At 34.9% G+C, this 25,793-nt stretch overlaps 1 protein-coding gene across 3 annotated transcripts in view; it reads right to left on the bottom strand.

Moving 5' to 3' along the window:
- EcR (Ecdysone receptor) overlaps positions 1-25,793 on the bottom strand; it is a 187,973-nt gene that overhangs the window by 111,383 nt on the left and 50,797 nt on the right. For all 3 annotated transcript variants that reach the window (XM_053769155.2, XM_053769154.2, XM_053769156.2), the window contains one exon: positions 9,321-9,365. The gene's annotated coding sequence lies outside the window, so the exon portion shown is untranslated. The remainder of the gene's footprint in view (positions 1-9,320; positions 9,366-25,793) is intronic.

Genomic DNA, 25,793 nt, shown 5'->3' with positions numbered 1-25,793 from the left:
ACAATGGCTCAATCGATACGCACTGTATCTGTAAAACAACGTGAGGATAGAAGGGTATGTGGTAGTTTATGGCAATGTAAGTACTTTGGTGAGTCTTTAATCTGTGGTTAGCTTAAAAGTTACTTTGTGGTATTGTAGTGTACTTGTTTGCCTACGTACATATACTACTGGCATTCTTTCAGGCTTTATTGTTTCTGAGATCGAGTCCTTTGCTAGCAAAAATCTTTGTGAACACACTATTGCATGTTTCTTACCCAACCTTAACATATGTTAAGGTGTCAACTGGTTTCATTAAAATATTTTAAATTGAAGTATACATCTTTTTATTCATTTCCTACAATAAGGATGTTAAAAACTGAATTTTCGTAGCAAGACAATGTCGAAGAGCGAGCCAGACTTGCTTAGGTATACCAACCAAGAGTATAAATGTTCATAATAAAGATAAGAAAGAAATTAAGGTATATACACGATGTTATTTTCTATACTAACTGACAAACATAAATATGCCTTTCGATCTCTACCAAACCGCAATCGAAATCTTGAAGTAACTAGTTTAATTCATCTAGGTATCTAAATAAGTTAAGACTGTATGATGCTCCTATATTAATAGTAGCCGGTAAATAGATTATGGCCAAGTAGCCAACCCAAGCCATTAAATCAGTGGTATACGGTTGTTACAGCGTTAACTCAAAGGGATCGAAAGTAAAAGTGCAAACTCTGCACTCTTATTATTGGCGTCTGTTGCGAGCCTGCGATAACACACATCATGAAAACTTTTGATTGGACGAACCCTGCCGTCCTCGAAGATAAAAGTAACTCTATTTATATTTTTAGATTTGTTTAAGGCATTATTTTTGCCTGACTTATTAAAAATGGAAACAAATAATGAGCAGGTAAACATATCTGAAAAGTTTCCCTATTATTTCTGGATTTGCTTTAAGTGAATAGAAATTGAAAGTATAAATAAACCTCTGTAAAAGTTGATCATAAGAGAATAAGTAATGGCATTACGTTCAAGTGGGCCATGCACAACGTTAGGGTTCAAAATAAAAAAAAATGTAGGTAGAGATTCTCGAATGATTGATAAATATATTTCTACTCGCCATTATATAGGTACCTATACCTAGTTAGTTTAGCACTATTAGACAATATAAGTGCTAAGGAAAAATATACCAGAGGACGTGGACACACTTTAATTCAATTAAGCAAGCAGAAAGGAACACCAAGCGTGAAAATGGGAGGACTGCCACAATATTCTCCACAATGAAATTTTATTATTCCGATACGACGGGAGACTGTCGCCTTAACATAGGTAACACAGCCATCTAGAAACTTTTATTAAAAATGTCTGGACACTGGTGTGAGAAGGAAGGAAAGATAACACGATTCGTGTGAAACGAGATAAAGTGGTAGAGGATAAACTATGAAAAAAGTTAATTTTTATATTTTGAAATGGCTCACTTCACGTTTAGAATAAGATTGATTTTTTAATATTCTTATACAGTTAGATGTGAAAGGAAATATATGACATCATCAGTAGTTTAGACTAAAGACTAATATTTTGATGAATCAGCTTAACAAGAATTATAATCATACATTCTTGTTAAGCTGATTCATCAAAATATTATGATTTTAAAATCTTAAAAACTACTAGACCGATTTTGATGAAATTTATTAACATACGCTTTGTATTATACCCGAGCGAACCCGGGACGGACCACTGGTAATAACTAAAGGTGGTTAACCAGTGATCATATATTATTTCATTTCGGGAGTCAACAAAATTCTTCGCTTTCTCCACTACCGTCTAAATAAAAGAAACAAAAAGTTTGACTGGCAGAGCCTAAGCTGATTACCGTACCAGCGAGTATCGCCTTCCCGAAGATGAGTCACGATTCTAAAGAGAGAAGTGGTCCGTCGAGTTCGTGTTTTCCTTAATATACTTTTCTTGTTTTTTGTACAGACAACCGCATTGTAAAGATACAGCATGGTTGCGGTGATAAATGTGATGAAATTACTATGATACGTTCATAACTCAGGTAAATTTCTTCACTTAACTCCTATTTCAAAGTCACAGATAGTGAAAACGATAAACGATGAAAACTTCCTTTTTACGCAATTTAAATATAATTTTCCATTTTGATCTGACTGGGATTCGAATTCAGAATTTTGCATTGTCAAAAATACCACACTAGTTTCTATTATAGGAAATTCTATTATGGTAATAAAGCAAACTGAAATACATAATTATAATGTTCTGGCAACTAAGAATGCCTTGTGAAATAGGGAAGAAAATGTAGGAAAGTGTGATCTCCGATGTTTTTGAAAGATAGATGTTGCACGATCGTTCTACCATATCTAGAATCTAGATCTATTTGTTCAATCCTAGGCCAATCGAAAGCGGGTCACGTCTCAGTAAAGTTGCACTTGAACTTTTATACTTTCCTTTTCTCCCGTCTAGGACAGACTAGGTGCCTACATCAAAATTGTAAAAGATCTGCAAGATTTTCGAACAAAGGTAACCTAAATTTTACGTAGTTAATAGATTTTTTCTAGTAGCATGGTTGTGCCCACGCAGATCCAAAAGGAGCTTAAAGAATCCTATCCCTTTGTTTACAAGTACTTGCAACCCTACGCGTGTAATGCCATTGTGATAGAGTGACAAATTCGACAGAGCCGACACTCTTTATGTAGCGTGACTCGGCAACAATACCTTTGACATATTTTGATGTGGTGTCTGTTACCTTTCATACGTCGGAAGATAATACGTGTTTTTATCATTTTCTCATTTGAACCAGTAACTTGGAATAATAGCCTGTTTATATCTGAGAAGACAACAAAAACATTACAGGTATTTTTATCTTATGTTATATGTTTATTTTATACGGCGCTTATAATTGGATTATTAACATACAAGTCACAAAATGATAACATTGTGACTTTAGATAATGTAATCAAAGCAATATTATAGTCAATATCAACTACCTACAGCAGAAGAAATTTTGTATAGATCATTTCATCAAATCTATGGTAGGTATAGACTGTTCCATTTTCCAATATTCACTGTCGTCAATCTATTATATATTACACCTATATTACTAGCTGTTGCCCGCGGCCGTTGACATAGGTACTGGGGTATTATGTAATCTGTGACATAGGTAAAGCCATGTCACTCTCCAGCTCTCATCTCATCTTTACATTTACACCAAAATCACTTCAATCTAATGCTTAAATTTTTAAATAAGGCCAAACAAAAAATTATTATGCATATTTCCATATGCATACAAATATTTGTGTGTGGATCTTGTAAAAGATTGTGAGCATTTCTTATTGATAAATAGAAACCCGTTCTCAAGCTGAATGTATACTTATAAATCAATGTTGTTTAAGACCTAACTAAGGTTACTTATCTTTCGTATTTAACAAGGAACAACAAAAGTGCGGGTCGGACAACCGTTGTCGGATTTATTCCATCAATTATTATGAATAAAATATTTTATGCGCCAGCGCCCACGGCCTAAAGTAAGGAGAGTCAAGAGAGACAATTTAGGACTTACCTTATAGGTTGCCTGATATAGCCCTTTGTGTTAGACTACGGGCTGTTAAAGAATTTATGTTGTTAAATAAGCCATTACAATTAATTCATGTTGGTGGTATGTAAAATTTGTTCTGACAATGACGGTCATATACGTTTTGGTCAATATTAATTTTAGAATATGTCAATATGTCCTGTGTTATACCAGCTATGGCCCGCGGCCAAATTTATTAATTAAAAAAAAGAAGTTTTTTATAAATTCAGTAAACTTCTTCTTTTTTAAATAATTCCCTCTGTAATCATCTTATTCTGCAATTCCAGACCGTGCCATTTTATTTAGCCGTCGACTCTGAACATTAATTTAGACCCAGCATAATTAATTAGCCAAAACTTTTACCGGCGAACAATAACACCGTACAATTATTTTCTTCGAGTTATTTTTTTGTAAATATTTTGCGAATTTTCCGTTATAGCTAATTAGCACACAGCGCGATTTCTTTTGTGAGAAAAAATATTGTTTTCTTCCGAAGAATGATACTTCGATGAGTTTCATGTTTTTTCATAAGTTATTTTAAATATAAAATTGAAATACATGTTTGTATTTATTTATATAATTAACCAAGTTGTATAATATACATTAAAAAAACCTACTCGCAAGAATCTGCACTTAATTCGGCACAGCTTATATTAGAAAAGCTTATACTAGTAGATTAGTATATAAGGCTATAAGGGTACAAGATTAGTAATACTAATTTAGTTCATTACATTAGGTAATACTATATTACCATATAGTCTCAATAAAATTGATAACTTTACTTTAGCCCAAACATTAAGTCTCGTTATTAACAACTTGTAACTACAATTCTTACATCACACTCTGAGGTAACCCGTTATTTCTTTTGGACAGATATACGTATTTTTAAAGAGTACATCATGCATAAGCTTCGAACAGTAAGTTGAATATTTTATACAGACGACCAACGACCATGTTTCCTGACTTTTAAATGCGTCAACTTGATAACGTTAACACGAAGTAGTGAATAAATCTAACTAATGCATCTGACCACTGGTTATTATTCACTGTATGATAACTGTGGCAGTTAGATATCTCATGTTATCTTCAAACGATTCCTTACGACGCCATCGTGGATGTACGTTCATAAATTAACAGTGAAAAGTGCATTTCAGTATTGATATTATTCATAAATTATTTTAGATAAAAATAGATGCTTGAAATCGTACGAAAGGTATGCAATATGTTTGGCGAGAATGTAATTTTTATTAACGTCAAAATACGGAGAAAGTACAGGGTCTGTATCGTATGAAAAAATAATTAGGTAATTACTTTCCCAATATGATCTAGCATACATTCGAAACCTTATTGTAAAATGATTCCATGCTATTATGACCAGTTTTAACTAGTAGGTAAAATAAGTCAAGAACCTAGATAAAGAAAAAACAAAGGTGGCCAAAAGCCATGGTAGCATGTTCCTAAAATATTATAATTTCATTACTTAGTTGATAATAACTCGTATGACATTGAAAAATCCTGAAAATGTTTAGTAATAATATTCACGGGTAGACAATATAAACATAATAGACTCGTTCATTGTTTATATCAAAAGCCACGTGAATGTATGTCAATAAAACCGCACAATGTAATTTAGGAAGTGGGTTGTGCCAAAACAAAACGACGTTTAGCATATATTACTGGCACATTATTATGTTTTTGGCGGTGGTCGTGGTAATTAAAATGGGATTTCAATAGTCTATATCTACATACGTTTAAATGACATAAATGCGATGTTATATACTGATTTGTTGATTTAGATTGATTTAGGTTATTATAACATCAGAACATTTGAAAGAAAGAAGTGAGAGAAGATATTACGAATGCTACATGATGCGAAAAATAAGGTGTTCTAAATACCGAGCATTCACTGCGGGTCGTTGACTACAGGAATATGCCTGTTTGCCCTTTATAAACTGTAGAATTTTTCTATGGTCCGTTAGGGGAAATTCTAATTTACATTAAAGTCTCCGAGAGATCAGTTTTCTTAAACTGACTCAAAAATTAGCTGGAATTGAAAGAATATTTCCAGATTTGAATCAAATGGTATGCAAAATTTACATGAAAATAAAGATAGGATCGATTTTCTAAATCTGTGCAAACACAATATTTACTGTTTCTTGGCTCCAAAGTATTTCACATTCACCTCAGAGAAATTTCTGCCGTCATCTCATACGTTTCAGATTTATAGTTAACTCTTCAAAACCAAGCAGCTCGTGATTTCAACTCGTTTTGTTTTCCCTCATGCATTTTAACTAAACACGATCCGTCCATTGAGACCGACATAGTGCCAACTTTCCTACAATGAAAGGTCAGACCTGAGCCTTTTCAATTCTGAATATTTCATTACAACAAAATTTACTTACCGCCACAATACTTGGTTGCGAAGTACATTGACGATAATAAAATTAGCTATTTTTGTGTAAATTGATGTTGTCAAATTTGCGTTATGTATAAATAAATATCTCGACATGTGATTGTTATTGTTCGTTCACTTGATAATGTAAAGATGGTGCCTGCATCATTTTTACATACTTATTATAAAACAAAGTTCTCTTCCGCGTCTGTCTGTTCGTAATAAACTTAAAAATTAAAAAAAAAATCTTTAATTTTCAGGTATACATTTTATGTAACCGATCAACAATTTCAACTTTCCGGCTATATGTGGATAGTTATCACCATTGGAGATTCGATGTATTCTATGTTTTACTTTATTTGGGTAACAAATAAGATGGAAGATTATTTGTGAGCTTTAAAATTAAGAAACATTGAGATCCTTGTCTCACTAACACCTGGATTAAATTTTTCAAAGTCAAATGTTAAAGGATCACCGCATGCATTATTAAAATTCTGAAATGTCTGAGCGGATGTGAGGTAAATTTGCATCATGTCCCTGTTATATAAATAATTTTGTATTCTAAATAAAAACTTTGTTAGATACAATATGCAGCATGTTATGAAGACGCGCTCATGTTGTTATTATTATAGCATTGACTCAACATAATTTCACTATAGATAAATTTAATTTAACAGATATTCTAAGCCGGAGATTATCATAAAAGTATAAATAAGAAAAAATATATGAAGCCAAGGAAAAAGAAAAAATATCGGAAAGCTCAGTTTTACGCCAGACCTATGTTTTATATCAAAGATGTATTTGTGGTTAAACACTCGAAGGAGCAAAATTTTCATAAGCTAGTTGAATACTGGTCGATCCTGATAAAACCAATGGCAACACTTGCACCACAATTTACGGCGTCTATGCGCAAGCGCAAGCGGCCATAGAATGCAGCTGATCGGGTTTTGCAATATTTCGTAGAGATAACCGAGTGAAACGTGACTCGTGTGGAAAAAAGATGTTATCAGCTGCGCCAAGATATAAAGTGGGTACTAGTTTTTAAATGAGCAATATGGCTACCGACCTACTGCCTACTATGTGGTCCTATTTGAAGAAGGTTTTCTAACAATGGTTACATTTGCACTACTTATGAATCAAGAAAAAAGATATAGGTTATGGAAAATAAATATGCACAGTATGTATAATAAATAGTACTAGTTGTCCGTAGGGCCACTCTCTGCCTCCCGCTAATAATGACCATACAGTTACCATTCTGATATCGCAATCCGCACAGGCGCTCCATACGTTCCCGAACACGCCGAGATCATGGCGCAAACTCTGTTGTATTATCTCATTTACACAAGTATGTAACGCGTTGTGTCCAGCCGTTAGGCTCTTGTTCTGCGACGCACATGGCCGGGATGCTCTTCTTGAATTTTACGCCGGCTTCACACTGTTGTCGATACAGATTGCCAAACTTTGGCAGATTCGGTACAGTGCTGGTTTTTCATACCAACTATACAATGTTCACGCATTCGTGTCGGCATGTGTCCGAGTTCGGAGACAGTGTGGAGCTGGCATTAAAATTTGTTTGTCCAGTACGCTCTTGGTTGTGATGCTCTTGCAGAATCGCGGCCACGAGAGCACGCGTTCACCACAGGAACATAAGACAGTGTGCATAACAACGCGTAGGTATTACACATTATGTGCCCAAAGCCTTATAGCTTTACAAATGTATTATATAATGGACAAGAATTAAGTGCATAGAATCGGATAAATAATGTTGTGGAAAACAAACCCCCGTGTTCTTATTAACCCATATACTGCTGTAAACATACTACGGAAGTATGTAGGCCGTGGTCTGATACGTTATCTTAGTGGGTTAACAACCTATTGGTATCGGTCGAATGATATCAATCCAATCACGCTTATCTTGTCTTGGTTCAAGTGTTTCTAGTTGCTAATGTAAGGCACTAGTGTACTATTCCTAGCAATGCGTAGACTTGAGTATTTTAGTTGCCTCATTTTTGCCCACAATATGAAACAAAAACTTGTAGAGATCGCGCCACGAAGGTTGTCCCGCAGACGGCGGCGCTACTGTCGATGACAATAACAATGTGGCGAATATGTTACAAATAGTTCCACATATTGCCGTAGTATCTATTACGTGGCACGAAATCTAGATATTATGTTGCGTAATTGACATCGTCAGTACTTTAAATTCACGTCATCATTTTATAGATTTTCAATATACTGAGTACTCACTATTAATAATAATACAAATAGACAACATATTTAAAATCCATATACCCAACAAGTACCTACTTAATTGATTTAAGAAAGTGGTATTGTATAATATTATATATTGGTGGTATTTAAAAAAATACTTAGAAACTCTGTCTACATTTTATTACGCAATAAGTAATATGAACTATAAAGAAATGTTAAAAGTCGATCTAAGAATAGGGCATCCTCGGCAAGTCCTTCGCATCTATGACGTATAACCTGGTTTTTAGGTCACTCGGTGCGGATTTTATCGAGAATAGTAGGTCAAGGCATCGGGAGCACTACGAAAATATTGCTCATTAGTTCTTATACTAGGTACCACGTTGGAGTTACCAAGTGTCCAGAGGTCATCAAAAGTCTACGAGTATTTTCATGCGTTCTTCGTGTAGGTTTGCGTTTGATCGTTCGTTCTTTAGTGTAGATTATTAAAATATGATAGGAAACTAGGTATATAGAAAAATAATTTTTCTCGGAAAATATAACATACAAGGATAATACATCTTATTTGACAGGAGCTGGCGGGGTCGTTAGGGTGATATACGGTTTCAGTCCTTGCCAAGGGTTTTCTGGCTTCTGAACGCTTTAATGGCTCCGAAACTATATATTTTGCCTTCGAAAGTAAAATATACCTTAACAGCTGCCAGCGAATATTAAACTTTCTTATTTTTATTTAAATATGATCGTAGAAAATGCATATGTTCAATTTTGATTACCAATGTGGTAAATATGTAGTGTTTATAAACTAAAATAATTGATTGATTGAAAACTTAAAGCACAAACGTGTAGAGTCGAGGACTTATAAACCTAACCTAACTACTACATGATTATTTGTCCCTGACTGTACATAATGAGAAGTTTATAGCTGAGGTAAAGCCACAATGAAACTATAGCATCATTAGAATAACAACAAATATACTTATAATTGCTTTAAATAGTGTCTTGCGTTACAATTATCGATCTAATAAAACATCGTAAAAAACAAGCCTATCAAAGCTTCTATGATTATAAGCAGAAAATGATTGATATGAAAGTAGGGAATGTATATGTTTTTGATGAGTATAAAATGATGTACATATGAGTAATGTGCTTACCACTGGAGGCGTTTTCAGAGGCGAACAGCGGGGCGGCGTTGTAATCTGGAACAGGAGATATCAAGATCATATATAATATTTAAAAATAAATAGTATAGGAAATAAGCATAATAAAAATGAGCACAAGGTTTCCAAACATAGTTTGTTCTTAAAATCAATGTAAGATAAATTAAATTTAAATAATGATTTATCCCACTTATAAATGCGAAAGTTTGCGAGGATGTATGTTTGTTACTCTTTCACGCAAAATCTACTGGACCGAGTGTTATGAAATTTAGTACACGGGTAGAATATAACCTGGAATAACGCATAGATTACTTTTTATCCCGAAATTCCACGGGTGCGAAGCCATGGGACAGAGCTAGTCTATAATATATCTTTTCCCAGAAGCTAACATGGTTGCAAAGAAAAATAAAAGATGTACCATGCAGCTTTTCCAGCAGATTATAAAAGTCAATTAAGGGAAAGCGCCTTCTTGTAGGCAATACCGATGGATTAGTTAGTAACCTGCCCGCTATCTAGCTAAACGATGCTTTCGAATTACGCGACTTTAGGCTCTGCCTATTCCGTACGGGATACAGACGTGTACTGTATCTAAAATTAAAATAGTCCAGACAGACGTCACGTAATCATAACGTAACCCGAATCGAAATAGTTAAGATAACTAGCGCAGGTCGAGTACGAAAATACTAGATGGAGATAAGGTTTCCTCGCCATTTCGCCTTATGTCTTTGGCAATAGAGGCCACAATGTTTGAAGTAAACAACCACAAGGCTACGCGTGGCCGCTCTGTTGACTCTGTAGGGTTGATCAATGTTTAATTTTAATTATTCGAAATGTTAAAATTCTTATTTTTTTTTCTTTTTAATATCAGTTCCATCTACTACGATAGATGAAATGATTATTAATAAAAAGTAATCTTTCTTAGTTCGATAGTGTTATAAAAAAAAGTGATATTTGTTTCTCATTTTTTATAGATCTTACGATTTAAACTTTTATAATTGTTTTCACTATTTCCATACAGAATTGTACAAACATGTTATTGAAATTGCAAGTTTATTTTAAAAATGTGAAATTGTCTAACTTGTTGTAACTTGGTTCTTGTCTTTTAGTGCCTAAAAGCTATAAATGTTTGATAACTGGTTCAATGGAAAAGGAATAATAAATAAAGGCCACTTTTCAATATAACATCAAGGCAAATAATAATATAATATTAAATAAAATAGTCATTTATTCCAGTAACCTTGATTACAATATAAGGCTAGGACTTCCCAGTGAGTAATCGAATGATACTCGTAATGGGAACGACCTGCTGCTTTCTTAAAAATTTTACATAATTACTACAATTGTGAATGTATTATATTTATACATATTAGAAGACACACGCAAGCATACGTGCACTCAGCAAATGAAAGGAAATAAAATTTTTGTTTCGACTTTGACTAAAAATATACGTGTGGTAGCCCTAATAGAAGTAGGACGGATGGTGTCACTAGTGAAGCGGGAAGCGAACACAGCGAAGGCCGCGGGGTAAACGACACTGCGCTTACGCAACGTAACACCGGGCCACGTGACCTCTGTACCCAAAGATACAGACTCATTTGGCATTCACAAAAATTTAATACAAATAAGTATATTTACACGTACATCTAATTGGAAAAAAACTGGTTAAAAATGTTTTGCATTTTTACAACACTAAGGTCTCGTCCCGGCTTTGTTAGAGTAAAATCATACTAGAAAAGGTATATTAGGTATGCCTATATACTACTCTACCATATGTTGCTCCTTAAGGTTTTGTTTGTGTTAAATTTCATCAAAAAAGGATGCCATGAATTGTATGACTCACGAATCATCCGTGGCGATAGGAATGATTTTATTATTCAAAATAGATTGATTTTTATTTGCCATAACTTGTATTAAGTCGAATAATATTTTTTTGCTATTTAGGCTCATAGACTGTTGCCATGTAACTTTTTTATTAATGAGTTTATTTTCACCAGCTGTCTCAAAACATTTTTGAAATCATGAAAAACTCGTTCTTTATGTTATTACTTACATCAATTCGAAACCTGAAGGTGGGATGCACAGTCAACTCTGACGTTAACTTTAACGTGCGCAGCAAAACGCAAAGTAGGTACGCCATTTTGTCTAAACGTCAGCGGTGGCGCGCTGGTTAAAGTCAACGTCAAGTTTGACGGTGCAACTCACCCTAAGTCATTTTTGTCTGTGTAATGTCAATGTTTGCCTACTACCCACTATGCTTATGTTAATTGTAACCTTCGAATTCACACACAGAATAAAACTTAGCACATGTAGTAGTAGTAAAGAGTCATTAAACTTAGCTTGAAGCAAGAAAAATTGCTATTATTCAATAGAGGTTTTACCTTTTTTTAAAAACTAAATTAGACGTAGTCTCAATTCTAGAATCGGGAAGATCTGGAAGACAAGAAGATATGAATTAAATCCTTCTTAAGGCTAATAAAATGAGGATTATTCTTCTTAGCAATAAATTATAATCACAATGAAACCCAATGTCGAAAAATCATTTGTAGCCAAGAAAAGCTGCTGTCGTTAAAAATCCGAAGATTCCTTAAAACTTAAAAGTAAATTAACTGGAGAATAACAATGGGGCAAACAAATGAATCATGTACCTTAGTGTTAATTTTACATCATACAAAAGTGACATGCTGATCGACTATGCAATGAATACGATTGCTAACATCGACCGAACATAAGTGGACACACACACAAGCTCTGACCGACATTCACACATACATAAATGATGTACGAACACAAATAATGTTCTTGTGTGTACAGTTCGCGGCCTTTATAGCTAGATACCTAATTGCAAACAATTCGAGGCGAAAATTACAATGAGAAAGTCGTGAGTATGTTTGTAATAAAATTTGAGAGTTAATTATACGTTTATTAGAACGCTAATAGATACCTAGTTGTTGCGAAGGGAATTGAGGACGGCTCCATAGTTCAATGGAAATAAATTGGAATAAGTTTAGGAATATTCACATAATTTTTAAGGGCAAGAGCGTGGACATGTATTGTATTGACTTGAATGGGTAAGTTAGAGAATTTGTTACAAATGCTTTCAACTATTCAAGCGTAGGGTGGGGCTAATGGAAAGGAAAAAGGATGGATGTGAAAATAGGGGAAATGAGGAAGATATCCTGCTTATTAGAGGAAATAGGTATATCATTGTTGTTTTCATAATAATACAAAGTTAACAATCTTATTTTACATTTTAATAGGTAATGTTTACTAATCATCGGTCCCCAGTGACCCACTGGTATTAGGCCACCTTCAATCTACGTCAATTCTCCATCCTGATTTAATCTCATTTTAACGCAAATAAAGATCACGATTCAAACTAAAGTACATTGATGCGACATTATTAAGTCCATAAGACTTCATTACCCAGCCTGCTTTCAATTGCTAAGACCTGACCTACGTCACTGAAGACTCAAGTCATGTGGCCGAGTGACCGGAGCGATGCGTGTGTTAGTGCTTGCATAAATGTGCATCACAAGTACTCGCACTGCGCGCCCTTATGTACACGTTCCTCGGTCTCCCCTTATGTAACTACGCAGGGTTGCCACCTGAGTGGAAAGCCTAGGTTTTGCATATGAGACACTTCAGTAAAGGGCTGCCCTTTTTACTCTCTTTTGTGACTTTCTGCAGGAAGTTCTTTAAGTCGAAACATGAAACTAAACATGTCTAGACTGAAGATGATGACTGAAGATGAAATATCTCATATACATGTTATTAAATTTTCAGATTTTTTAATTGCAAAAAAAAACCATAATTTTAGTTATTTTGGTAAAATTAGCATAGCTCTAACTCAAAAGACAACACATTTTATGAATGCTTATTATAAACACACAAATAAGATTTGGATACAAAATAAAATATTAAACTGATGTTATACAAGTATTTCAAAATTCTTAACAAAACTGAACAAAAAGTCATAAAAACAAAAACTTTAAAAATTCATCATGAACACGACCTTCAAACTGAACCTACCTTAACACAAATTTCGACAGACTGTGCATAATGGGATTTGGGTGGGACCTAGGTTTCAGCCCTGAGAGAGGGGTGCGGAGCACGGGGGGCAGCCCTGACCAGACGCACGCGGCAGGCATTGCGCCTGGCACTATATTTAGATGCATTTTGCTATAGTCCGCATTGAACGGACGTTTTTAGTTAAGTTTTTAGTATTCGTGATAATTTTTTTGAGTAGGTTTGTTTCATTCATTGTTAACAGTACCTAGTTCATTGATAGTTGGACATGCAAAAAATCTGTTTAATTCGGTGACTGTAACTTTTACTGTAACAAAGAGTTTGCTAGCTGAGGGACCTCTTTTGAGCAATCCTTACAGATAATTCATTATTGACGAATAGACACTTGCAATTTTTGCATTCTTAAATAGAGATACTAGCTAAGCTGTTTTAAAATAAGTTAGAGAAATTATTGCCTACTATTCGGAATGGAAATGGGTCCCCTTCTTAGAAAAGCACTAACCCGGTCCGCCATAATCATACACAATTTACATCAATCGATTTCAATTACAGCCGTCCGGCCACCGCTAACATATTCTGGGGTATTTTTTATTAAAGTTACCAAACAAAATTATGGATTGTGGAGGTTGACAACCCGGGAATCGATAAATTGACCATAACTTTGCCTAGACAAAGACGTTCAGAAAGAAAACGTTTGCACGGTAGCGGCACAATCACACGCCATATTACATATTTTATATTTCGTCCATTATTTTTTTGACGATAACTCGAGGAGTTCTATTACTATGATGATATATCCCAAACTACCAATTTCAAATGAACATTTCTATTCTATTATAAATATACCATCGCATTCAACTTCGGGATATATTTATGGTTTCTCGTTTTGTTTCTGAATCAAAATTTGTATTAAATCTAAAAATCACAATCTTTGATTGAGATTCATAGTATTTCATGTATTTTTCGGAAACGCTGAGCAGTGCAGTATCTCAGCCAAGTACACATATGGAATCCCTTATTCTTGTTGGAGTTTCTGTTTCAAAAATAACTTTTATGAGATGGTATTAATAATATTATTGTTCGCAAGAAGATGGCAAAAGATATACTTTATTTATTCTTATATTTGTAAATTATTCATCATTATACATTTTTATAAATTATTTTTCTCATATTTGTCTCATAGATAATGCTTTTAGTACTAAGCCCCATCCCATCTGGGTAAAAAAGTGAAATACATATGTTGCCTACTAATTTATGTTCTATACACAGAGTTAACTAAGAAAAGCAATAAAAATTAAACGGTTAATAATTAATATATATTGTCGACGAAACTATTAATATATATTGCATAATTGCATTACATCAATGTTATACAAGAATTCATGCATGATTCGCATGATGCCTATTGATGATTCGCATTCCCATGTAAGAAAGCATTATTACAGCAACTGACGCCAAAACGTCAAAAAGTCGCACACAGTATCTACGTTAAGGATAGGTATCCTTAGATTTGAGATTATTATTCTGTACCTATTTTGAGCCAATTTTGAACCTTATGTAGTTTATATCTAGGCAAAGTCTAGTGTTGTTGGTCTAACAACAAATCCAACCTCTCCCAACCCTTCACGAAATCGCAGTCGATATGTCGTAACCACAACAACGTTTCTATTAGACTTCATCATCAACATACATCAACCACCACTGCTGGGTCTATACCTATACAATTCTACTAAGACAATCCTTAGTTAATTAAAATTAAAACTATCTAATAGTTGGGTTTGCGCCTGGACTTCTTGAACCAAATTGGGAAATTACTGGTTGTAAGTAAATGTTTATGAAAGATGTAAGTATATCATCCTATGTTGAAATAAAGAATATCGCTTAAATTTTAAAAACGATTGGACAGATCTTAAAAGGACCTTGTTACGAGTTCAATTATAATCTTTTGTTCGTCGTTTTCCATTCAAAGTTCTTATTAAGTTAAATTTTGAGCAGGGCCTAATCAAGAAAGTGTTCCCAACAACAGTCTAGGGTAATTAGAAAATTTTGCCCGATCTTTTGTTAATTCAGTCCAATCATACATACATTTCAAAGCTATATTAACTATCTTTTATTTATTTTATTATTTTTTATATCTAAATTTGAAGATTGAAAATGAGTGCGTTTGAACTGATGATCTGATGCCAATCGAGCCTAACAGGAGGTCTAGGTTGTTACACACAAGCTCAAAAAATGCCCATTCATTCGCTCTTGCTTTGAAGATCCCTAAATTGTAGGATTCGAGAAATATCGATGCGGAGACTGGCAGTTCGCAGTAGGAAAGAGGAACCAAATCGAGAGGTAGATAGGTTGGAATGTCGACCACCTAACTTATATTTATTTTATTTATTTATTGCATTATACCGTATCTTGATTTTAACTACGGCAACTCTTGACTCAAAGTATTTAAGGTAAATAATGTCGAATCACGAATGTGTACACATGTGTGAAAATATAATTCTACTCGTTTTGTAATGAATTATATAATTGCAGTTGTGATTAGTCAAGAAATATTTATTCGAAGTTGCCAACAAACTATTTGATAAATTTTCTTAAACTCTTCACCAAAATAAATGTGTGGGTTAAGATTGAAACGATAAAACAAGTTCATAAACCGAGGTACTTCTGCGCAACAGCTTAATAAGATAAGTGGAACAATATAGTGAAAGCATATTTTCCAAGCAGTTTCACTCGCAATTTTCTGAGAAGGAGAAACCGAACACGACGCTACGCCGGGAAAACACTCGTGAAAAAACGTGTAAATATCATCGCGTGGCATCGCACGGCCTACACAATACATAAATCGATAGTAGGAAGACCTCCGACTAGTTCAGCAGTGCGTGAGTGCGACCTACAACACCCACCACAGCGTGCTATGCGGGCTAAACATATATAGAAACCCGAGCGTCCTGCAGCGCAGCCCGATCGGAACTTATGTCGCATCGGCAACGTCCATAATCGCTTGTCGGAGAAAATAACCGGTTTCCACAACGGTCTGGCCGATTCACGACTTATGGAGAGGGGGGATTGGGGTGGAAATCGCGCGGCGTAGGCGCGGAAGAAGGCCGTTTTGCAATGCAGCCGTCGCGGTAATAACACAGCTAGGTGCATTCTCGCTGCAATTTCGCTCTCGGTCGGGCTGTGTGTTTGTGGCGCGCTGAAGATCAGGGCTAACGATCGGCGTGCGTTCACCTTCTCTTTCGCTCTCACAGCATTCCGTGAGTCTGTCTCGCAAAAGAAAATGCTACAAGTTTATCTAACAGCGACGCGACGCGACGCCGTGAGGCTTTTGTGCGTTTGCTTATGTTTATGGTATAGCAGAACACGTACAAGGGGTGCTTTGAACGGTTGCTGCGTAGTTATAAATTCTGCGCCCGTTTTGTTTTTATTTTCAAAGCTCGTGTTTGTATTTTGCACGTTGAACGCTGTAAGTAGGTGTATGCTTCTGTCGCATCACACGCGATACTGCAGTTTTTACTGAGCGCATTTGCATTTTGCTGATATGTTCGTATCAAATGTCTAGGGAAATTAATGAAGCTTGAATAACCAGGCGACTGTAAACAAAGCAGTACTTGCTGAACTGGATAAATAGCTGGTTATAGAATATTCCATACTAGTTTTAGGATACTTTCCTTCACCACAAACTTTTGCAGGTGCGCAATAAAGAATTTAAATGTGATAAATCTCTCAGACGAAAATCTAGACTATTACACAATTATCTATGTAAATGAAGTAACTAAGAATATACAAAAATATTGTGAAAATGTTATTTGAGCTTTATTCAACGTTTAACGAAATGTCGGTTGCGAACAAATTACTCACAGATTTCCAAAAGAAACAAGCTTGATTGTGATATTGTGATTAATTTATTATATTTTTTTTTCGTTAAGAATTATATTACTTTTTTTATTAATTTTAACGCTTAGTATTTAGGTAATCTGTGTATTTTATTAGTTTAAAAGTAGCTTACATGTTGCCAATCCAAATAGAAATTGTCTACGTCATTACAAACTAAACATAATGGGAATACGATCTAATATGAACAAAACAAAAGTCAGTGATAAAATTTAAAAAAATATACATTGATAAATCTTTGACTTTTGTTTATAAAGTGTACAAACACAGAAATTGTCTAACAAAAATTACAGAAAACGATTAATTAAAAATAAAAAGCGTAAGATTCGGCACATTTGGCTGGCATTGCCGTGATGGCGTAACGAGTACTATATTTACTTCGGGCACGTGTTTGTAACTGAATGGGCCTTGCCCTTGAACCCAGAGGGGAACGCACGGTACGCACCGCCCGCCCAAACGGCCGACCGCGCCTCTGTTAGTCCGACACCCCCCAAACCCCTCGCGACACCCCTCACACCCCCCACGCCCTCACTGATCAATAGCTCCACTTCCTACTTACACACATTCCTTTGCACGTGGCGCCAGTTAGTCCAAAACTTGTAATGATGCTAGTACGAAATCCCGAAAATAGTTTCTTATTTGTATGATATCGAGATTCAATAAAAAGTTGGGCTATTTGAAGCAGGAACTTGTAACTGTAACCAAAATTTACTACGTCTCTTTTTATATAAAAGCTGTTGGTGATTGTATATTTTTAGCACAGTCAAAATTAAGTAAGGTATTAAATTAAGTAAAATAATACTATAATCAGCAATTTAGTAGAATCATCACAGTCACAAGAGCCAAGTCGATGTAACAACGTTTATTCGAGGTTGAAGGAATCACTACGAAAATGTATTTAGAAAATATTCAGGCATTCATAAACAAAACAAAAAACTGAATGAATGAACAATATGTACCGTTCATTTGACTAACAAAACTAACAAGCCGTCGAATTTTCTGGGAGCAAGCTCTTTGCGTTTTGACATTGGGAAACTAAAGAAGAATTCAATATTTCGATTACATAAAAATCTGATTTCTGGGAGTCTTTTATATCAAGGTTGCCACGTATGCCATCACGTGGAATCCAGTACCTAAGGCAAGACATATCCTTTGTTTATTGGACACTGTATGCCGAATCCACCAAAGTTCGACAAACAGCTTTGCGATAATATATAGCCGGCATAAGATAGATAAACAGGCAATTAAATTAATGAAATTGGAAGTAAACAAAATAGACATTATATACCATATGGCTGTGGAGGCAACCCTACAATAGTGCTCCAAGTAAAAGATCTACTACCATCCGTCAGGTACAAACACAATGACTTTGTGGTTGTAGAAAAGAAAGCTCGTTATGGAAACGCGACCCAGTTATTGAAAGCGATGAAGCGTAAAGACCATATTTTTGGGGTGAAACACAATAATAAACTTTCAAGAGATGCCTCTGTTCCATATTTGTCTTAGTAGTGGTTACTAGTCCAAATTATTCTGCCAATTTTTTTGTTAGTGAACATGGATTTAAATCGTTTGTGGCAATGAAGATTGGTCTAGAGCCTTCCCATTTCGAAATATACCGCCGTCATTAATTTTATTCAGACTTCGTTTATTTTAAACGATTTATTTTTGGTCAACGGTTTATCCATTCATTTATTTATCAATTTGAAAGTAATATTAATTTGCATTTTGTCGTGTTGGTTACCATGTTACTATAGACCTCATTAATCATAAGGTTTGATTCTGGGCACCAGAAGTACCAGACCTTGGCCGTTTTTCACATCTGCCATTCGCCGCTCCGATGGGCAAGTGGGTCGGCAGCTACTGCCCATTGTTAATCGCTGCGCCCGCGCAACTAAACTATACTTCTTGGCTACCATTGTCTGAAGTATTTTTAGGTGATACCAATCGATGAAGTTGAATGTCGTTTTACTTGTTTACTGTGTACAATGAAAAATGGAATGCGGTATTTTTGTCAGAAATATGAGGAAGAACAGCTGTTGTTATCTGGTTGGCTGATTTAAAAATAGAACGGAATTAATTCAAATCCATCTCGAATATTTGTGTAGTACATCTTTTTTGTCGCTTTAATGCAAACTGTTTAGTGAAAAATGACAACAGTGTCATACTTGCATAGATTGACCTATTATATATATTTAGTTTTTAAAAGATAAGACATAAAATGAAAGCATATTATAGAACTTATAATCAGTCATAGTTCTCATTTGAGACGTAAAAGAAAATCACAAAATGTTACGGAAATAGATCTCCAGTAATATTTCCAGGAAAACCGACCCTGAATAAACGCTAAGCTATTAGAGAGAGAGACTTCAGAAGAGCATTATCTAACTCACAACAGATAATTCGTGAAAATATGTGTGTTGACTTTATTCTCTTTCTTCACTCGTATTTGTGTGATTTGTCCTAATATATTTATATTTATATTTATTTATATTTATATTTATTTACTCATGGCTGAGGATCGTGGTCATTAATTGGAACGAAGCACACATTTCGAAGTCTTTGGCAATATTAATGGAGAAGTTTGCCTTTACCTTCTCCATTTCACACGCTAGATGATTAATTATCGACTATAGTGCAGGTTCTCCCTCACGATGTTTTACTTCACCGGAAGCAAATGGTGGTCGGTGAAAACTACTCAGACGCCAGCAGAATTCGAACCTTTCAGTTCACAGGGGGTTGACCATTACAACACCACCGCTTCAACTGTACTTTATAAACCACGAAAACGGTGCACGATTGAAGCGAACCTTGGAATAAAACGTAAATGAGCTCTTATAGTATGAATCACTATGCTGTAACCATTCCTTCGCGGCCCCTCTAGTTTTTGTTACGGTCATCGGCCTCAGGCCGATCCATTGACTTGACAACATTTAGGGTTAGATTTTAACCGCGATTTAACTGGACCAAAAAGGGTCAATAGAAAAACTCCAACGGAATTCTTTACGTGCGCACGTGCAAATTGTACAACTGATTTAGCGATAAAAGCGTTTTATGCCTTTCAAAATTATTCAGCGCAAAAACTGGTTTTAGGATATAAAGCGAACTCTGGCATTAAGCAGTAAAATTCTGAAAGTTAAATTCGTTACCCGGTGTCCTAGGTAAGCGACAAAGCAGCACGACGCGGTGCAATACATCTTTGTGGAATGCATGTGTTTACTTGTGGGGCTGTAAGCACGGATTATACGCAAAGTGTCGCATCGCGTTATGTAGCAAACAGTCATTTACTTAAGACGCCGGTTTAGATATTTCCTATAACATAAATTACTCTTCGCTATCTTTGTATTTTAGAAACTCCATCCCTTTGTGTATTTAATATTAATAATTTTACAGTTGATTAGATATAAACAAAGAAACTACATGGATACTTTAGCAATTTCAATATGTCCAGCTATAAACAATTACTATAAAATAAGCTTTCTCATTTATTGCGTAGATTCTGATTATACAGCAAATTATAAGCGTTTGATTGTCTAGTATGTTAAGTTCGATGCTTAAAACTTGATTGTTATCACAATTTATTCGCTGTCATTATTGCTAAAGTATTGTCTCAAGTTTGTGTCATACAAATTCACTACACTGAAGAAAATTTAATATATTTTCATAGAAAATACCTCTAAACGATTGTATATAACATTATATACCATTTTGACATTTAAACAATTTATATCAAAATCAACCCAGTTTTAAATAAATAAATATATAGACAAACCATACAGTTTGAGTTAGCTCCAAAGTTAGTTCGGGACTTGTGTTATGGAATGCTAACTCAACGATACCATATTCTATAACAATACATACATAGATAAACATACAAGATCCAGGTCAATCTCAAAATATCGTCAAGCGCAAAAAAACGCAAAGTACGCCATTTTATCTAAAACGTGGCCGTTTAAAGTTAACGTGAAATTTGATAGTGCAACGCATCCTAAGCCTCTATTAACTCAAGCGAAAATTGATAACAGAAAGTCATTCGCTCACATTATTGTTATCAGGTCAACCAACCACCTGGCAGCCGATTGTTTAAAGACGTGAACTGCAATAGTTGGACTTAATCGAGCACGCGGCTAATTATTTATAGTTAGGTCATATGAGGAGCTGTTTGGTCTAGTAGTCTAGGCTTCATGTCGAGCAGCGTTGACCGGGCGATTCACCTTGAAAACGCACCTTGCTTTGTATAACTCAGCCGCGGTGAAACTGCGCAGACCAGTACCTCGCGGAAACTGGTTGGATGGCAACCCAAACTGGCAGTATATAATCGTTTGGTACAATGCTCGAGGACCGGTCCACTGTGGGTGAGCGAGTTGTGGAATGCACGGGACGGACTGAGGCGGCATGATTTGAAAGTACGGACTTAGTGCGTCGGTTAGAGACTTACGAATTGGTATATTTTTCGATGCCGCGGCACGATTGCTTCATCTGATAGGTTATCGCTAGGGTTGCCGATTACGGGACCGCCACCGTATTTAGCGATACCGTCTCGTATTTACGACACGTCCCATATTTGGCGATACCGTCTCTCGTATTTACAACGTGTCCCGCATTTGTTCCGTACTTTTGCAATCCAGTGGTAATCATAAAAAATCTCATTCGGAAAAACTTACACTTTATATTTAGGCTTAAAAAGGTCAATCAAAAAACTATTTTTTACCAAATAAAGCCCGTATTATTTATTGGAAGTTATATGGCAGCCCTATGCTCGATAAAGCATCAAAAGTAGTCATGCCTGTAATCGGCTATAGCTTAAAATGTGGGACCTCGTTAATTTCAATGTGTGGGTCGCTACATTTTCTCCCACCATCGTTTTGAATCAGCAAATTATTAAATTATGTTCTGAATTATCTTTAATCATATGTTGTGCATCTTGTAGACTACCAAAATGTTATGTTTAACGAGGGTAGATGACCAAATTATCATATTTTATACATAAACATACTTATAACAACGGTATATTATTTATTATAATAGTGTTAGATACTTAAGCATTGTAATAAAATAATCAAGACAATTAAACTCTACTATAACATTTAATTATCTTTCAGAAATGTAAAGCCTAAATTGCGAATATAATTTATAAGCTATTAGAAGGTTAGATTACTTATTGAGTTATTCTTAAGTCTGATTACTTCTTCTTATTAATTGGCTATGCTCCTGTCAGTGGGGTATCACTCTCCATGCCACTCTACTCGGCTCGCGACAGACGTCATGCTTGTCTTCTCTTTCAGTTGGTCTTTCCAAACTCTTTCCAAATCTTTTCTTTCTATTACTTCCCCTTTAATATTTTTTTTAAGACTTAGTATCAATTAGCCAGTATTTTTTCGCCCCCAATTTACAATATTTCTTCACTAATTATTTATTAAAATTCCTTCTGATGAACTCCATGAACAATTTTGATGATTTCCGCGAAGGACAAAAACTGATTTAGACATTTATACTCATTGAAACGATGTTGTTTTAAGTTAGCAATGCGTGGGTGCCCGACGTTCTAGTTTCGCTGCGATTAAACTACACGACGCGATGCGACGATATGCGCGGTGTATGCGTACGTTGAATATTATCGTGTCGCGTCGCACTTGTCGCATTTGTAGCTTATCTAAGACCCCGAGTTATATCTAACCTCATAAAGTTAGTAAGGATATAATAATTACTCGTCAAGCCCAGCATTTATGCAAATCGTTGTTAATTATTTCATTAAGAAAGTATAACATCTAGAGGGTAATTGCGAGGGTACAAGGAAAATTACTTTCAGACGGGGAGATATTTCGTAATTATGACATTTTGCGTAACATAAAGCCGCAGTCATATGAAAAATAAATAAAACGTTGAATTGCACAAGTTGCGGGAAGTTATTATCGAGTTTCAAGCAGCCTAAAGGTATCTGACATGACAGTTGCAGGGAGTGTTTTTCTTGATCATATTGTTTATCTGGTAAATCGTTTAACCAAGCCATTACGAGTAATGAGTATTATATTTGTACTTCCATTGTTAGCCTGGAAATGAACAAAGTCATTTTTCAGATATTAAATTTTAATATTTTGTTTTTACCCCACATCCTTATTAAACCTAATCGACAAAATAAATTAAAATGAAAAAGATTATGTATTAATTTACAAAAGGTTAAAAATGAACAGCAAAATGGCAAAGTTTCGAATCTGCTACGATTGTAGCGTTTACGTAGCACATTCGTAGACCTTCGTAGCTCGTAGCACAAACAAAAAGTGCATAATTTTCGTGCATTATTCGTAATTGATCAGCACATTATATACAACAATATAATTACCAATTTTTATAGGTAATTTAAGACATTGATAAGTGTGGGTTGATTTTTAAAAATTTCATTCTTTGGAAAATACTAATTACTAGGGAATGAAATAAAAAAACATTAAAGATTACATTCAAAATATAGTCTTTTCTACCATAAATAACATAAATAGTGTATTAAAAGTAAATTATCAATAGCAATCACGTGCAATGTGGTTTAGTAAGCTGAGTTTTAAAATTCACTTTGCTTCCGTTTACAAACCAGTTTTTTTTAATTTATTTATGTTTCCTATTTATTAAACTTCCTTGGAATCCGGATATTGTTAACTTTGCAATGCCAATTGGTCTTAAGTTTAAATGTTCCCATGTTTGTTGGCTTTCGGTAAAGGTAATAACGTAGTAATATATATTTTTAACATATTCTTTTGCGGCTGGCACTCCCTGTCATAGATATAGTAAAAATAATCCTGTTTGACTGGTGTCCGATTTGAGGACAACGAGGTGTTTGTAAACAATGGATTTTTAATAAAATATGTGTTTAAATGTTGTAAAATACAGATAATATGATACAAATTCACTCAAATAGGAAATGTAACGAAATATATGATGCAGATGATAACTTTTTGCAGAAGAAAACTGAATATCGTGATAGTGCTAACCATGACATGACAGTTGCTAACCATTCACTCGCCCGGTCGACTCCGTCTAGCTATACGATTCCGAGCACCTAGTTTTATTATCCGTTCAGGTCTAAAGAGCAAAGTATCGCTTTTGTTTTGTCCAGGGGTAAGCCTAGTTATGGCTATCCTATCCAGCAGTTCTTAATGAATAAACATATAAACCTGACACGATATAAATCTCAATAAAATAAATTCATAGAGATTAAGGCGGCCAACCGCTAATATTATCATGATTGTCGCGTCCAAGCTAGGACACACTATAGCATCACAGTCACTGAAACGAAGCATAACGTAATTCCTACACCCACTTGCGAGTCCACTAACCCATTACCTCATCAAAATACCACAGGTGTGGTATTCGGGTATAACGAACTATTTGTTTTCTTCGTGGAGTTTGAAGCCCCGGTGTTAACGGGACGCCCCAATTCTATACCGAAATACACGCGCTCTGTCCCACTTTCATGTCCCCGGCCCCCGCCGCCGCCGCCGGTACGGCGGCGATACACTATTCGAACAGGGTTACTATCTATAACAAGAGAAATCCCTACTATCATTTAATTGGTTTTTTATACATGTCATACATGCTTTTTAAGTAATTTTGAAAACAATAATGACATGAATAAATTTGAAATTCTAGAATCGAACGGGAATTCAACCTACGTAAGGCAGGGGCCTTACTGTCAGTTCGAAAACGTTAGAAGTTCTCGTAAAATTTAAGAAATAAATTTTCGTCAGTTAGCTGTCTTCAATTGCTTCCTTTTTATTCAATCGTATTAATTCATGATAGGATACGACCTTAGATTAACACGACATTACTCTTCTCGCAGATAGTATTTGTTTCTGGATACCAAAATATGCCAAGTTCCATTCTTATGTATTGTATGGGAGTGGTGGTATAAATATTGGCTTCGTGGCTTATTTATCATATTCCATTCTCATGTTATCCCATTGTCAATAAGCAATTATATCTGAATTTTAAGACTAATATTTTAGATATTTAGTACTCATATTTCTAGTAAAAAATTCAGACTATAAAAATCTGACAATATTTCTATAGGTACTTATGAAACTTAATTATTTAAAACACGTTATTTTTATGTAACCTGAAATAAAATATTTATAGTTATATATTAGGTTTCCTTTAAATCTGGGAGGAATATCTAAGTTTGTAACACTGTCGGCGTGTGCGACTGAATGACATAATGATTTCGTAGTACAATGAAACGATTGTCCAAGTGGAATGCCTGCCGACATAGCAATATAATAATTTAAAGTTTTAATTTAACTTTCAAAATACTTACCATTTTGTGTACAATAAATTGGATAATAAATTGTAGAAGGATATTATCCTTGCGGAATAATATTACTTCCATGAACAATGCAGCCATGTAATGTACGTCATGTAATGTAGTAATAAAAAAAACAGAGTTTATTGACAAATGCATTCGTAATCGTAACTATAATCATCACACATACGCAAAAAATAACCATAACAACCTACATAAGTGTACTACTTGTGCAAGTGACTGATAAATATATGAAAATTAAA

The sequence above is a fragment of the Plodia interpunctella genome, chromosome 3 (genome assembly GCF_027563975.2).
Source record: "Plodia interpunctella isolate USDA-ARS_2022_Savannah chromosome 3, ilPloInte3.2, whole genome shotgun sequence".
Classification (NCBI taxonomy): Eukaryota; Metazoa; Arthropoda; class Insecta; order Lepidoptera; family Pyralidae; genus Plodia; species Plodia interpunctella.
This window is presented reverse-complemented; position numbering and strand designations above follow the sequence as displayed.